This window comes from Zalophus californianus, chromosome 12 (assembly GCF_009762305.2).
Source record: "Zalophus californianus isolate mZalCal1 chromosome 12, mZalCal1.pri.v2, whole genome shotgun sequence".
Taxonomy (NCBI): domain Eukaryota; kingdom Metazoa; phylum Chordata; class Mammalia; order Carnivora; family Otariidae; genus Zalophus; species Zalophus californianus.
The window spans coordinates 13,278,728-13,293,832 of NC_045606.1; the positions used below are offsets into that span (position 1 = coordinate 13,278,728).

Genomic DNA, 15,105 nt, shown 5'->3' on the forward strand with positions numbered 1-15,105 from the left:
CTCCTCGGAGAAACGGTCGATTCCCAGACTAGGACAGGGCGCGAAGGGGGCAGGAAACAGGATGAACCTAGAACATCTCATGCCATAAATTTAGGAAGTGCTCAAAGAATAGCAAGGACGTATCAAAAGGACACAGGGGACATCCTGAAGGTATGCCCACTGGCCAAATCCAGGGCAATCTGAGCATCAAAATAAATAAAAATAAAGGATTGGAACTGATTGAATAAAATATGAACTCAAGAGTCAACACTGATATAAATAAAGGAAAGGGAAAGCTCTTCTCTGTTGTAGAAAGGGACACTTTTGTTACTCTTATTGGGTTCATAAAGAAATGTAGATAGATGATGGATTATTAGATAGATAGACAGATAGATAGAGGCAGAAAGAAGGTTCAAGCAAAAGTATTTGTATATTCAAGTCCATGGGATCATAAACTATAAGTAATGAGTTCTAACACACACCTGAACACCTTTTACCTTGCCCCTGTGCTTGAGGAAGAAGAGGAAGATAGAGAGGAAGAGGAGGAGGGGAAGGCAGCAACAGTGAAGAAAGAATAGCTACCATTTCCTGAACACTTCCTTGTAATAACCCTATACTAACCTTATAATAACCCCTTCTTATAACCCTAAAATTTACAGATGAGAAAATTGCACTTGGAAAGGGTAGGTAATTATCCAAAGCCACATAAGCAGTAAGTGACAGAGCCAACATTTCAACCAGTCTACTGTATAGGGGACAACCCCGCTGCTCTTTTTGCCCTGCTTTGATCCGAGCAGTTCCAGCTTCATCTGTGTTAGGCTTCTCTATAAGATATTTGAGGAAAAGGCTAAGTAACTTTAAAACACTGTATTACACTATTCTCCCTCACAATGCTCCTCGATATCTCCCTGAAGCTTCAGTGAGAGGATCACTTGTGAAGACACAACACCGAGGCTATAGAGAGGTCAGGACCAGCTAAGACCAGTGCCTTGAAGCAAAACTTCAGAAAGGAAAAGAACACCCACCACAGTGCTCAAACCCAAAATAGGAACCCGGAGAGTCATTTCATTTCTAGTAAATCAGTTACAACATTTTTTTCCACTAATGTTGATTTGATAAGTACCTACTGAATATCTACGATGTAAATGTTACTTGCAAGAAAATCAGTGGCATTTAAGAAAAACCACTGGTGTCCAATAATGACAGAATCCAACTCTACGTAGCTTCCCCTTTTGCTAAGTAAGCATAGTCTAATGCATCCATGCTTGAGCATATGCTAGCAGGGGTGGGGGTAGAGGTGGAGTAAAATGAGAAGTACAGTCAGTAGGGAATGTCTTACTTAATTGGTACTATCATGGTGACCTAGGCTTGGCAGGGGTTAAAAGCCTATTGGTTTCATAGAGTACTTCAATGGCTTCTTCAAAGACCTCCCCTACTCCATCAGTGGGAGTCTCTCACCTCCAGGGTCTCTTTACACTGGAGAATCTCTCTCTTTCCCAGCTAATCACCTATGTTCCCGACTCAGCCCCAGACATCAGTAGTACACCACCAGCTTCCTTCTGCCCTCTTCAACAGGATCTAAAGCAGTCACACAGTGTTTTTCTCTTTCTCATTCTGATCCACAGGAAATATTGGCAAGACCACAGTGGCTCCCAAACCGCAGCCCTCCAGACATCCTCTGTCTCCCTAAATATCTCAGGCATGAATCACATATCAATCCATTTATCTACCCAGCTCAAAGGAACAAACACCAAATCCTCCCAGAGGTCCCATTCAAGGTCCTTTCCTTTGGTTTAAGACTATAAATTTGCAGAACTATTTCTTTGGAAACTGTAAGTGTTGGATTAAAATTTTTTTAATTTAAAAATGAGTATGGAATTGCACCAAAATCATACATAGTTATCTCAGGGTGGTGGCATTGTAACTCATAATTATGTTCTTTTTTGTAGTCCTCTATTTTCAGAATTTCCCACAATAAACATTTATCCCTTTTATGACTGACAAAAAGCAATAACAGATATTTTAACTAAAGAAAAACATAGATAATGTAAATATCTGGTTTATTCTATAATTAGATGTCTAATGAACAATAGTTTTAAAGTGTACTTCCCAATATCAAAGGAAAGCTGCTTTTTTTTTCCTAAGTGCACGGCAAATGTCAAGAGGAGATCTAGCTATACTCATCTATATATCTCCACCAATGGTAAAGACGCTGACTCAAAAAACAAAAAAAATTGCCCAGTTACCGTATTCCCACTATAAAACTATAGTTTTATGTCAATAAACTTAACTTCTTCATTGTCTGAACTAAACTCACATTAAGATGAATCACATTTTTTTTCAAGAATCCAAACAAGGGCAAAGGAAGATGATTCCAAACATTTTGTGTCAGGGTTCAACATTTTTCTGCGGATAATCCAAAAATAAATAATTTAGAATTTACCATGCTAGAATAAGAAACCAAGGTGAAGCTAACATTATTTTGTAGGAAATACGTATTTCTATTTATTTATGGAACTGTGCCAGGAATAGAAAACTTCCCAAATTATATGAGAAATCACTACATAAAAAGTATCCTCTGTTGCAGCCCTCAGTTAAATGTCTTTGATGAAGTGATTAGAGACTTTCAGATTTTGTCATCTCCACATGCAACTTCGATTAAGCAGTTCGTTCCTCCATTATCACTCAGGGACTATCACTTGGCCTGATGGTCCGATAGCCTGAAAGTACTTGGTAACAGACTTATCAAAAAGTTGTGAACCAATGCCAAGTTTCCTCCTGATACAGTCAAGTTCCAAAGCCAGCTTTATGCTTTTAATTAATACTATCTTTGCACCAGATGTAAATAAATATCTGGAACACTCTGGGAATATCATTAGACCCAGATGAAATATCAGGGTTCTTCTAACTTCTGAGTTAACATGGCAACAGCCAGGCCACTTTGCTTTCTTTCAACATCCCATCAAAATACCTATGGAGAGATATAGTAAAGATCAAAACCTGGGGGGTGCAGGGTAGAGAGGGGGAGGAAGAAAGAAAGAAAAACTTTGAAGGGAAGATAACATCACCGACAATGTTTAGTGGAGAATTTCCACTAAAAGCATCATTGCAAAGGATTAAGAAGCACATTCTTGAGTGATACATCATATGCATACTATTCTGAACCAGAACCATACAGACCACCTTCAAATAAATAGGAAAAAAAGAAAGGGGTTTTTCCCCCCACATGTTCCTATGCTAACGAAAACCAGCCAGAGATTAGGGTAGACTTCCTTATCTTTACAAGGTCCTAATTAATTAATTGATACTGTTTATGAGGCAGTGAACAGAAGATCAAGAATTCTAAGGAAAAAAGTTTGTTCAAAGGGATTTTTTTAATAAGGTCCCTTTTAATTTCTACATTAAGTTATTATCTGCAATGGTTTCTTTCAGTCCTTTGCAGATAAGGACTTTTTAATTTTTTACTTTTGTTTTATTGTGTCTGCTTGATGTTTGCTTTACACATGCAAACAGCAGTCACCACCCCTACAACCAGCATGCCTGGTGTAAAGAGGTTCAGTCATGGGAAGTCTCCACACACATGGCCTGCTCCCTGCCTCTCCAAGAGACAAGGTGACCTGATATTTATACTTGTGATGACTGATCATCCAATGACAATTAATGAGTGATATTCTATTACAAACCTTCTTTTCTCATTTGGAGCACTGGGAGCCAGGCTTCCTTTATTCTGTAATAGAAATAATACTACCACAAAGTAGTACATGTGCATAGTTCCCTGAACAGTAAAATAAGCATCTCTTGCTTTCATCCCTTTCTTTTAAATTGTGTGAACTGTCCTCTTGGAATGAAACTCCCTAACCATGCATAACCAACTCAAGGGAGACTAGTTACAGGTTTTCAAGGCCATCTTTTTCCAGAAGGATTAACACATAGCAAGTGGCCAAACATCCCTGTCCAAAAATACAAGATTTTCCAAGAGTACCCCGGCACAGTGAGTAATTCTAGAATCTATAAACTGCATTAAAAAGGGGGGGGGGCACCTGGGTGGCTCAGATGGTTAAGCATCTGCCTTTGGCTGAGGTCATGATCCCAGGGTCCTGGGATCGAGCCCCGCATCGGGCTCCCTGCTCAACGGGGAGCCTGCTTCTCCCTCTCCCTCTACTGTTCCCCCTGCTTGTGCTCTCTCCCTCTCTCTGTCAAATGAATGAATGAATGAATGAATGAATGAATGAATAAATAAATTTTTAAAAAAAGAAAGATTTCCAGAACCAGAATTTGGGTCCTCCTTCAGTCCCATTCACTTTTCTGTTTCTATAACCAATCAAAATCCTACAAATTCCCAGTACAAAAGAGGGACAAATTGCATAAGGATTGGTAGATGGACAGGATACCAGGATGCTTTGATACCTAAACAAAAGCACTGAGAGCAGAAGCGAAGACAAGAGTATTTCTGGAAGCAATTCAGGGTTGGGAAGTTGGCTGGGGATGGGTTGGGAAGGGACTTCACATGATATCTGTGGCCCTAGCTTCACCATTGTATCAGGCAATAAAAGCAAGAGACTAAAAACCTCAGCACAGCAAACCTCTAGCTAAATTCAGACATGGATTCTATGAACAATCAACCATGCGATCTAGTGTTGAGAAAGGAGAGACACCAGCATCCAAGTGGAGAGAGAGGAGGACAACACTCCACCAGCAACATCCTTGCATGTGGCCTCCCAGTGTCCCGTTATCCTTCCCTCGTCCTTACAGAAAGAGGGCACAGGGGTGCCTGGTGGCTCAGTCGTTAAGCGTCTGCCTTCAGCTCAGGTCATGATCCCAGCGTCCTGGGATCGAGCCCCGCATCAGGCTCCCTGCTTGGCGGGAAGCCTGCTTCTCTCTCTCCCACTGCCCCTGCTTGTGTTCCTGCTCTCTCTCTGTCTCTCTCTTTCTGTGTGTGTGTGTCAAATGAATAAATAAATCTTTAAAAAAGAAAAGAAAGAGGGTACAGATAAATTATAACACCCTTCTGAAACAAGCTTAGCCAGCTTGTCCCTTCATGCTTCCTTTTTTATTTAAGTACAACTGACATACAATGTTATATTAGTTTCAGGCGTACAACAGAGTGATTTAACAATTCTGTACATTACTCAGTGCTCACCAGGACAAGTGCAGTCACCATCTGTCACCACGCAACGTAATTACAATATTACTGACGATGTTCCCTATGCTGTGCTTTTCATTCCTGTGCGTTATGTATTTTATAACTGGAAGTCTGTACCTCTGAATCTTTTTTACCTTTTCACCCATCTCCCACCCACCTCCCTTCATGCTTTCTTGCAAGCTATCTGTGTATCTGCACCAAGAAAAGAACAATGAAAAAAATTTTTAAACAGTTTTGTTTCCCAAAACAAGTAAAGAAAATAGAACAGGGCTTTCCTATGGATGGAAACTGTCAATAAATTTCACTTTTGATCCAGTATCTCTGTCCTACTAAAGATAATTATAACCACCTCTTTCCTAAAAGGTCTGAGCTGTGGGTTGCGGTCACCTACCTCCACTTACTAATGGAGAAACAGCCGTTCCAAAATCCAGAGCCATTCAAAATACAAATGTTCCAAACCCTCAGCTATCTCTAAATATTATTTGCATTTGATAAGAAATAAATGACAAACAAAACTTTTTGACTAGCTCTTGTTTGTTGGCATCCTAAAAGTTCTGCATCATTGTGGTTAAAAATATCAGTGTATATTATAGCCCAGAAAAAGGGAGACACCACTAATTTTGATTGACTCGAAAATATCTGCCCATGCCAGAAACTTTGGGGATCCTTCTCAGTCCTTTACCTCATTCCCCACATCATCAAGGCCTATCAATTTGACACCTGGATTATCTCCTAGATTACACATTCCCTTGTCTCCATACAGCCTTTCCATTTTAAGTCTCAGTGTAGACCCAAGACATGCCTCATGAAGAACATCACTGTAACCCTAACCTCGGCTCACAGTCCACAATTCTGACACACAAAGAGGCACAGATCACAACCCTACTTAAAACTGTCCAGTGGGTTTCCGGGCACAGATAGTGAGCTCTCCCCATTCTGACAGAAATAACCAAAGAACTACAAAAAAATGGGGGAAATCTGTAGCTGTGGCCTCCAAATTATGAGGAACTTATATTACACACATTTGAAATGGGATTAATTTGAACATAGGTCTAGAGTGTAGATATGTAACTCACCCCCGTAAGCTTCCTTTCCTCACAGGAAAGCAAGAGTAGAGAGTATGGAGTGGTAAAGGCAGAACAGCAAGACTGCCTAGTTCAAAATCTGGTTCTACTGCTTACTGGCAGGGCAATCCTGGACAAGTCACTGAACCGGCAGAGCGATCCTGGACAAGTCACTGAACTGGCAGAGTGATCCTGGACAAGTCACTGAACCAGCAGGGGGATCCTAGACAAGTCACAGAGCCGGCGGGGTGATCCTGGACAAGTCACTGAACCGGCAGGGCAATCCTGGACAAGTGACTTAACCTCACTGTGCCTTAGTTCTCTCTCTTAATACATATAAAGTGACAAACAGTACCTAACATTCCTTATGTTCAATAATTGCTATTATTATCCCACTATAGTGTAGAGTACATGAGGGCAGGGATTTTTCTGTTTCATTCATTGCTGAGTTCCCAGGGATAGAAAGGCCTGGAAGGAGGAAGGGCTGTGGGAAAATGTTTGCACCATACCAGTAAGTGTTTTCTCTACAGATGTGCCTCAGAATGAAATTTTCAGAAGGAGAAGGCATGTATTTTAGTGGTCAATAACAAAATGGTTCTGTTTGGTTCAAACAGTGCTGTTTCATGTTCTTATCAGGCCACTTACTACGTGGATTCAGCCTCAAAAACCTGTAAAAATGGAGTTAATACCTATCCACCTCACAAGGCTATCTTGAGGATTCGGTGAGAAAATGTATATAAAAAAGCACTTAGTTGCAGGGCTAATGCAAGGAAAATAAAATGAACATGTCCTAGTGCCAGAAAGTGATGTTAAAAAAAGGTAGGAGGAAGGGGAAAAGTTAGAGGACAGGGAGAGACAGGTAGGGAGAGAGAGAGAGAGCAACAGGGAAGAAAAGACAGGAAAAGATGGAGGCATGTCAGAAAGACACAGAATCCAACCTAAAAGTGCAACCCATGGCCAAAGCTGGAGAAACTTTAACAGTTCATTGTTGTTGTTGTTGTTGTTGTTGTTTGAGACAGAGAGAGAGCGAGCGCACACAGGGGAGGGGAGAGGGAGAGGGAGAAACAGACTCTCCACTGAGCAGGGAGCCCGATGCGGGCTCAGTTCTATGACCCTGGGATCATGACATGAACCGAAGGCAGATGCTTAACCGACTGAGCCACCCAGGTGCCCCAAGCTGGAGAAATTTTAGCAGCAAAATAAATAACAAAAGCAACTGACTATAACCAAACATGTAAGACATATACGCATGAGTCTGTGCTGATATGAATGAGTAAACAAATAAATGAGGAAAAATGGACAAATCTTCCTTTCAGAATAATTACAAGTATCTATAGATACTGCCCCCCCCCAGAAGGTACAGCTTAATTCCCCTTTACTTGAGAGTAGGCTGAGCTTAGGGACCAGCTTCCCAAAAATACAGTACAGAAAGGGAAAAGTAGTGAATTTATAGTGAAGAAAGCTGGCAGACACCACCAGGAGATCAAAGTTAACATCATCAGTGATGGGTCATGTTGATATTGTGTATCCCTGACACGATGCCATGAGAAGGGCATTTCACCTCTGTGATGTTCCTCCCAAAGAACCCAACATCCCAGTTTAAGCATCAGATAAACCCAAAGTGAGGGACGTTCTATGAAACATCTAACAAGCACGCTTTGAAAGTGAAAAGGACATAAAAATAAGGAAAGCCTGAGGAGCCGTCACAGAATGGAGAAATTTAAGGAAACATAATAACTATATGCAACACAATACCCTAGAATGGATTCTGGGCCCAAAAAAAGACATTAGTGAAAAAATTGGTAAAATCTGAATAAAGTCTGGAGTTTAAAATATCATATCAATGTTAATTCCTTAATTTTGATTGTTATAGATGTTAACATTAGAGAAAGTTAGGCAAGGAGCATATACGAACTCTCTGCACTATCTTTGCTCCTTTCCTGTCCACCTAGAATTATGCCAAAATACAAATTTTTTAAGGACTTATCCTATCCTTAACATACGGCACCGATAAGTGTTAGAAAATAAACAGAGCACCTAAGATGGAGAGAAGAAAGGGCTGGAGCCCAGTGATCTAGAACAGATTGGCTCCAGCTTGGGCAGGGTCCCTAGAGGCTTTCTCTTAGATCATATTTGGTGGAAACCAGTGAGCCTCAGAAGCAACAGAACCAGGAACAGTACGAGCCACAGACAGGGCAGCACTCAGATTATATGTGTGTGACAAAAAGCACTGTCCTCCTTCCTGCCCTCCTCCCACGGCTACCTCTGCTAACCTCTAAGGCAGGTTCTCAACCCTGGCTGCACATTTGAATTACCTGGTGAACATCGGAAAAAAATATGAGCCAGGCCTCACCCTACCCTCTCTGAGATTCTGACTGAATGGGGCAGAGCCTGGCATCAGTATTTTTTTAAATGATTTCAGGTAATGCAAATGTGCAGTCAGGGTTGAGAACTGCTCTCTTAGAGGAAAAGTGACCTTAATCAGGACCCACTCACAAAGGGACACTTGTACCACACATGTAAGTACTCCTGGAAATTGTTGGAAATGTTGGGGGAAAGAAAGCCATAGCAAAAACAAAGAGCTGGCATGGAACTGGAAATATATATAATATAGGGGGTAAGTGCTTTCAAAACACTAAAAAGGGACAAAGTGTCAGCAGGGATGGGAGAGTTGGAAAGAGAGTTACTTCTGCTCTCTCTTAGGAGACCACATTTACCTGAGTCCTAAATGAAACAACAAAGCCCGCATTAGAAGGGCTGGATAAAGAAAATCCAGGCATAAAAGTCATGCACAGAGACTTGCACTAAGAATTAGCTTGGAAGTTTGAAGAACAAGAAGAACGCCCGTGTGACAGGGGTTCAGTGAGCACTGTAGTCCAGAATATCCTGTAAGATGAGGTAGATAGAGGCAGGGTTCTACAGGCCATAGTGAGGGGTCTGGGAGGGGTTTTGAGGGAGTGCCTTGAGGGTAGAAAGCAGGAGAGTAACATGATCTGCTTTGCAGTCACTCTACCTGCTACTGGGAGGACACAGCAGTAGAAAGGAGAGACAAGGAGGACACTGCCGCAACCCTCTGGGCTGAAGCGAGGTAGCTTGGACATTCTGAAAACCTGAATTTGCCTTTGTTTATCTGAAACCCCACTGGTTAAATAAATCACCGCTAAATCAAAAAATCTCTGAACTAAAAGGTATTTCAATTCAAGGTCAAACCAGCCCTCGTTTGACAGAGATATAATCATCTTCTAAGGATTTAGGACTCTACTATATAGGGCCTAGAGCAGAGGTTAATGTTTTTCAAACCAAAGACAGCAGCAGAGGGTTGGCAAATATTCTTACGGATAAGTGTTTTCTTTGAGTATTTTGAATTTTGTAGTTTCAATTCAATAATAACCCCCCCAAAATAATTAACACCAACATATCCTAGTTGTCTAATTGACAACTTCATAACTAAGCACTAACCTAGAATTTCAATGCATGCATTTATGTGTTTACAACCAAGTTTGCTCCAAATGAAATCCAAATGTCATGGTGCACTATTCAAAAACAGGTTTTGCAGTAATTTCAAAGAAGGCAAGTGCTGGGAGAAAGGCATCTTGCGTAACTGCAGTAAGTACCATATTCCTTTTGCGAGTGGATGAACAACACGGATCTTAACTTCGTACCGACTTCTAACTGTGCAGCAGCAAGCAAGTGTGGAGAAAAAACCACAAAGGAGTTTTACTATCACTAATTCCAACAAGAAGTGCTGGAGACATTTAATGCAAACGTCAATAACGCCTCACGGCTAACCTCAGGTTTGCTCTAATATAATTTTCATTAAATATAAGTAATACACATACTTAGTTCATTAAGTTAAATAGTATTACAAGATTTATAACAAAAAACCACAATCCTCCATCTCACACTTCCCTAGGCTCGAATCCCACTACCCAAAGACAACCATTTCCAACTCTTCTAGGTATTTCTTCTAGTATTTACCATAATAGTTTTAAAATGATCTCCATATAACTATGTCTTGAATATCAACTTCAGACATTAAATATTAGCTTTCTGCTATGGAAGATGTGGATTTCGTGATCTTACATCATGTCCCAGATAGAGTCATATAGCAAATTTTGGTATTTACCTTATTACACTATGAAAATATTGTCGGGGCACCTGGCTGGCTCAGTCCGTAAAGCATGTGACTCTACATCTCAGGGTCGTGAGTTTGAGCCCCACATTGTGTGTGGAGCCTACTTAAAATAAAAAATACCATATACACAATGGAATATTATGCAGCCATCAAAAGGAATGAGATCTTGCCATCTGCAACGACGTGGACGGAACTGGAGGGTGTTATGCTGAGTGAAATAAGTCAATCAGAGAAAGACATGTATCATATGACCTCACTAATATGAGGAATTCTTAATCTCAGGAAACAAACTGAGGGTTGCTGGAGTGGTGGGGGGTGGGAGGGATGGGGTGGCTGGGTGATAGACATTGGGGAGGGTATGTGCTATGGTGAGTGTTGTGAATTGTGCAAGACTGTTGAATCACAGATCTGGACCTCTGAAACAAATAATGCAATATATGTTAAGGAAAAAAAAAAGAAGAAGATAGCAGGAAGGGAAGAATGAAGGGGGGGAAATCGGAGGGGGAGACGAACCATGAGAGACGATTGACTCTGAGAAACAAACTGAGGGTTCTAGAGGGGAGCAGGTGGGGGGATGGGTTAGCCTGATGATGGGTATTAAAGAGGGCACGCTCTGCGTGGAGCACTGGGTGTTATGCACAAACAATGAATCACGGAACACTACATCAAAAACTAATGATGTAATGTATGGTGATTAACATAACAATAAAAAATTAAAAGTAAATAAATAAAAAATACCAAAAAATTACCAAAAAAATGAAAATATTGTCTACTTCTGAGCCACACTATCTTTCTCTTTCTCTGCTTTTCAGTGTGCTTAGTTTTTTAATGTACCTATCCCTAAATCTTTCCCCACTCCCTTTCCAATAGAATTGAACTTCCCATATAATGACCATAAACATCAGAAAATCTCTAAGTTCCACTTTTTTAAAATTGGAGACAACCTACTTGGAGTCCTGTGTCCTCCTGTCCAGCCTGGGCCAACTGTTCTCCAGACCTGCTGCAAAGCCTGCTTTCCAGAGCTTTCCTACACCTAGCTCTGTGCTGTTGAATCTGTGCTGTTGAATCTCTTGTTTCCCAAATCCCAGGTCTTCCTTCACTACCATTGAATTATTAATTTAATTATTATTATTATTCCCTTATTTTGGTGGAAAACATCCTTCAGTAGCTTCCAGAGAAAGTATGCAAAGAAGCAAAACTTCTGAATTGAGTAAAAGTTACACATCTGAAAACCTTTACTCTTAGACTTGATTTGTCTGGGTGTAGAATTCAAGATTAAATACCATTTTGCATTAAAATTTGGAAGGTTTCCTTCTAGTAGATCAAGATAAATAATTGTATTATCCAAATCTTCCAAATTGTTAATGACTTTTCTTGGTCTACTGGTCCTATCAATTACTGAAAAAGATGTATTAAAATCTTCAACTATAGGGGCACCTGGGTGGCTCAGTTGGTTGAGGGTCTGCCTATGGCTCAGGTCATGATCCCAGGGTCCTGGGATCAAGCCCCACATTGAGCCCGAGTTGGGCTCCCTGCTTCCCCCCCTCCGTCTGCCCCTCCCCCTGCTTATGCTCTCTCACTCTCATTCTCTCAAATAAATAAAATCTTAAAATAAAAATCTTCAACTATATCTGTGAATTTATGTTCTTCCTAAGTTTTGTCAATTCTTATGTACTATGAGGCCATATTATTTGTGGTATGTATCTTTAGAACTGTCAAAATTCTCATGAATTTATCATTACCAACCATGTGAATCATAAGCCATGAATCCTTATCAAGTACCCTTTAAGAATGCTTTCTGCTTTAAAACCAGCTTTCTTTTAATGTTTACATGCTACATTATTTTCCAGCTTTTTGTTCTCAACTTTTCTGAATTATTCTGTCTTAGATGTGTCTCATAAGTGGGGCACCTGGCTGGCTCAGTCAGTAGGGCATGTGACCCTTGATCTTAGGGTCAAGAGTTCAAGCCCCACCTTAGGTGTGAAGCCTACTTGAAAAAAAAATTTTTTTTTAAAGTTTAGGTCTCATAAGCAATATTTAGTTAAAGTGTGGTTTTTTTTTAATCTAGTCTGACAATCCTTGATATTGACTGGTAATGTTAATCTATTTATATTTAAAGGAATTGTAGGGGCGCCTATGTGGCTCAGATGATTAGGCGTCTGCTTTCGGCTCAGGTCACGATCTTAAGGTCCTGGGACCGAGCCCCGCATCGGGCTCCCGGCTCAGTGGGGAGCCTGCTTTTCCCTCTCTTTCTATTGCTTCCTGTGCTTGTGCTCTCGCTCTCTCTCTCTCTCTCTGTCAAATATATAAATAAAATCTTTTAAAAAAATAAAATAAAAAAATAAAGAAATTGTAGAGCAGCACCAGATCCAAGACAGCAGCCAGCAGAAGGCTGATGAAGGAGCTTGAAGAAATCCGCAAATGTAGAATGAAACACTTGGGTGACATCCAGGTCGATGTAGCTAATGTATTAACTTGGCAAAGACTTACTGTTCCCGACAAGCCTCCATACAATAAGGGGGCCCTCATCATCAAAATCAACTTTCCAACAGAGTACCCATTCAAACCACCAAACATCATTTGAAACAAAGATCACTGGAACAATGATGAGGGGGCAGGTATGTCCGGTAATTAGCACTAAAAACTGGAAGCCAGCAAGTAATTCAGTCCCTTGCAGTTCTAGTGAACAATCCCGAGCCCGAGGACCCACTTCGGGCTGGCCTTGCTGAAGAATAAGGACCATGAAAAATTCTGTAAGAACGCTGAAGAGTCTGCAAAGAAACACGGGGAGCGACCGACTCCAGCAAGTGTGCATGGGAAACCCCCCCACAGCAGTGCACAGAGACACCCCGCAAAGCAGGACTCTGGAAAACTGACCAGCACCGCCGCCTGTTACAGTTACCCACTTTCTACTCTTCTTAATCAAAAGTGGTCTAAGTAACCTGTAAGAAAGGATTAAAAATTGAAGAGGTTCTAGTTCTGCTTTCTTTGTTTTAAAAATCACTCCTTCAATCCTCATTCTTTTAAAGAATGGTGTTTCTTTTCTTGTCCAAATTGATCCAAAATCTTCAATTTACATTTAGCCCTAAAGGTTAAAAAAAAAAAAAAAAAGAAAAGAAAAAGAAACAACCTTGCAGTACCCTTTCTTTCCCTGCCCTTGCAAACTCCCACTTTCTTGCATTCGGTTTATCTTTCACCCTTTCACTTCCCCAAGACCCTTCTCCTCCACAGAGAAGAGACAGCTCCTGGTGATTCTGGTGGCTTCTCCACTCCCATGTGCACTGCCCCCTGTGGGAGTTGGTGCAAATTGTCTTTAACTCCTTCAAAACACGGATCAGATTATATCACTCCTCTGCTCAAAAATCCCCCAGGGGCTTGGGATCTCAGAGTAAAAGCCAAAGTCCTTAAAGCTGCCTACAAGGGCATCCTTGGATCCATGGGATCCAATCCCCAACTACCTCTCTAATCTAAACTTCATTAATTGTCCACTCACTCACTCTGATCCAGCCATATTAACTCCTCAAGTTTCCTTGAACAAGGAATTTGCTTAGAATGTTCTTTTTCTAGATATGAGTTTATATGATGCATTCCTTCACTTCATTCAGGCCACTGCTCCAATGGCCCCCCACCTATGGGGCCTTACTTAACCCCCTCTTCCCCACTGATGGTTTTCAAAGAATAGTTTTCTGAACTTATCATAATGGTCAAGAAACCTGGATACCTGAATGACTGCATGAGCAAGGCCCCCACTGACACAAGTTAGACTGTGACATAAGAAAAAAATAAACCTCTAGTATATAAAGTCATTGAGATTTTGGAGTTATTATAGCAATTTTCTATTTTAAAAAGTTGAGGTAATTTATTAGTGTTAAGGATTGAGTCCTGGCACCAGACTTGTGATTTTGGACAAGACTCTAGGCCTCAGCTTCATCACTGAAATAAAAATAATTAGTATACCACGTTAATCTTTATGAAGACCAAATGAGGTAATGCATGTAAAGTTTTGACCACACAGTAAGATTCAATAAATAGAAGCTATTATTAGTTAAGGTAGAGATCGTTAATTTACGTATCAATTTGACTGGGCTAAGGGATGCCCAGATAGTTGGTAAAACATTATTTCTGGGTGTGTCTGTGAGGGTATCTCAGGAAGGGAAGAACATTTGAATCAGTGGTCTGAGTAAAGATCACCCTCAGCAGTGTGGATTAGCATCATCCAATCTGCTGAGAGCCTGAATAGAACAAAAAGGAGGAAAGGCAAATTTTCTCTCTCTCTTTGCTTGAGCTAAGCCGTCTGTCTTCTGCCCTCAGATATCGGCACTGCTGGTTCTCAGACTTTCTCAGACCAAGATTTATACCATGGCCCCTCCCTACCCCATACTCAGGCCTTCGGATTTAGACTGAATTACACCACAGGCTTTCCTGAATCTCCATTTGCAGAGAGTGGATCATGGGACTCCTCAGCCTCCATAACCTCATCAGTCAATTCCTATAATAAATCTCTTCATATATATCGATATCAATAGATAGAGATATCCTATTGATTCTATTTCTCTGGAGAACCCTGACTTATACAACATGTAAACTGGCATTTGATAGCAAACACATCTGCTAAATTGAAAATACAGAACTGGAGAGAACCCGGGGTATGGTACTTAAGGAGATAAGGGAAAATATGAAAAAGCATTTGCCTTGAATTTGATGAGGACATATCTAGAGACAGGAAAGGATTTTCAGCAGAAAGTAGGACAGTATCAATTTAAAGGGCATTCAGTCAGCAAAGT

General features: G+C 40.8%; 1 protein-coding gene and 1 pseudogene across 4 annotated transcripts in view; one reads left to right on the forward strand and one right to left on the reverse strand.

Annotated features, from left to right (window-relative positions):
* Positions 1–15,105, reverse strand: part of SUGCT (succinyl-CoA:glutarate-CoA transferase) — an 806,341-nt gene that overhangs the window by 725,095 nt on the left and 66,141 nt on the right. The window lies entirely within an intron of this gene.
* On the forward strand, positions 12,705–13,262 carry LOC113911804 (annotated as a pseudogene).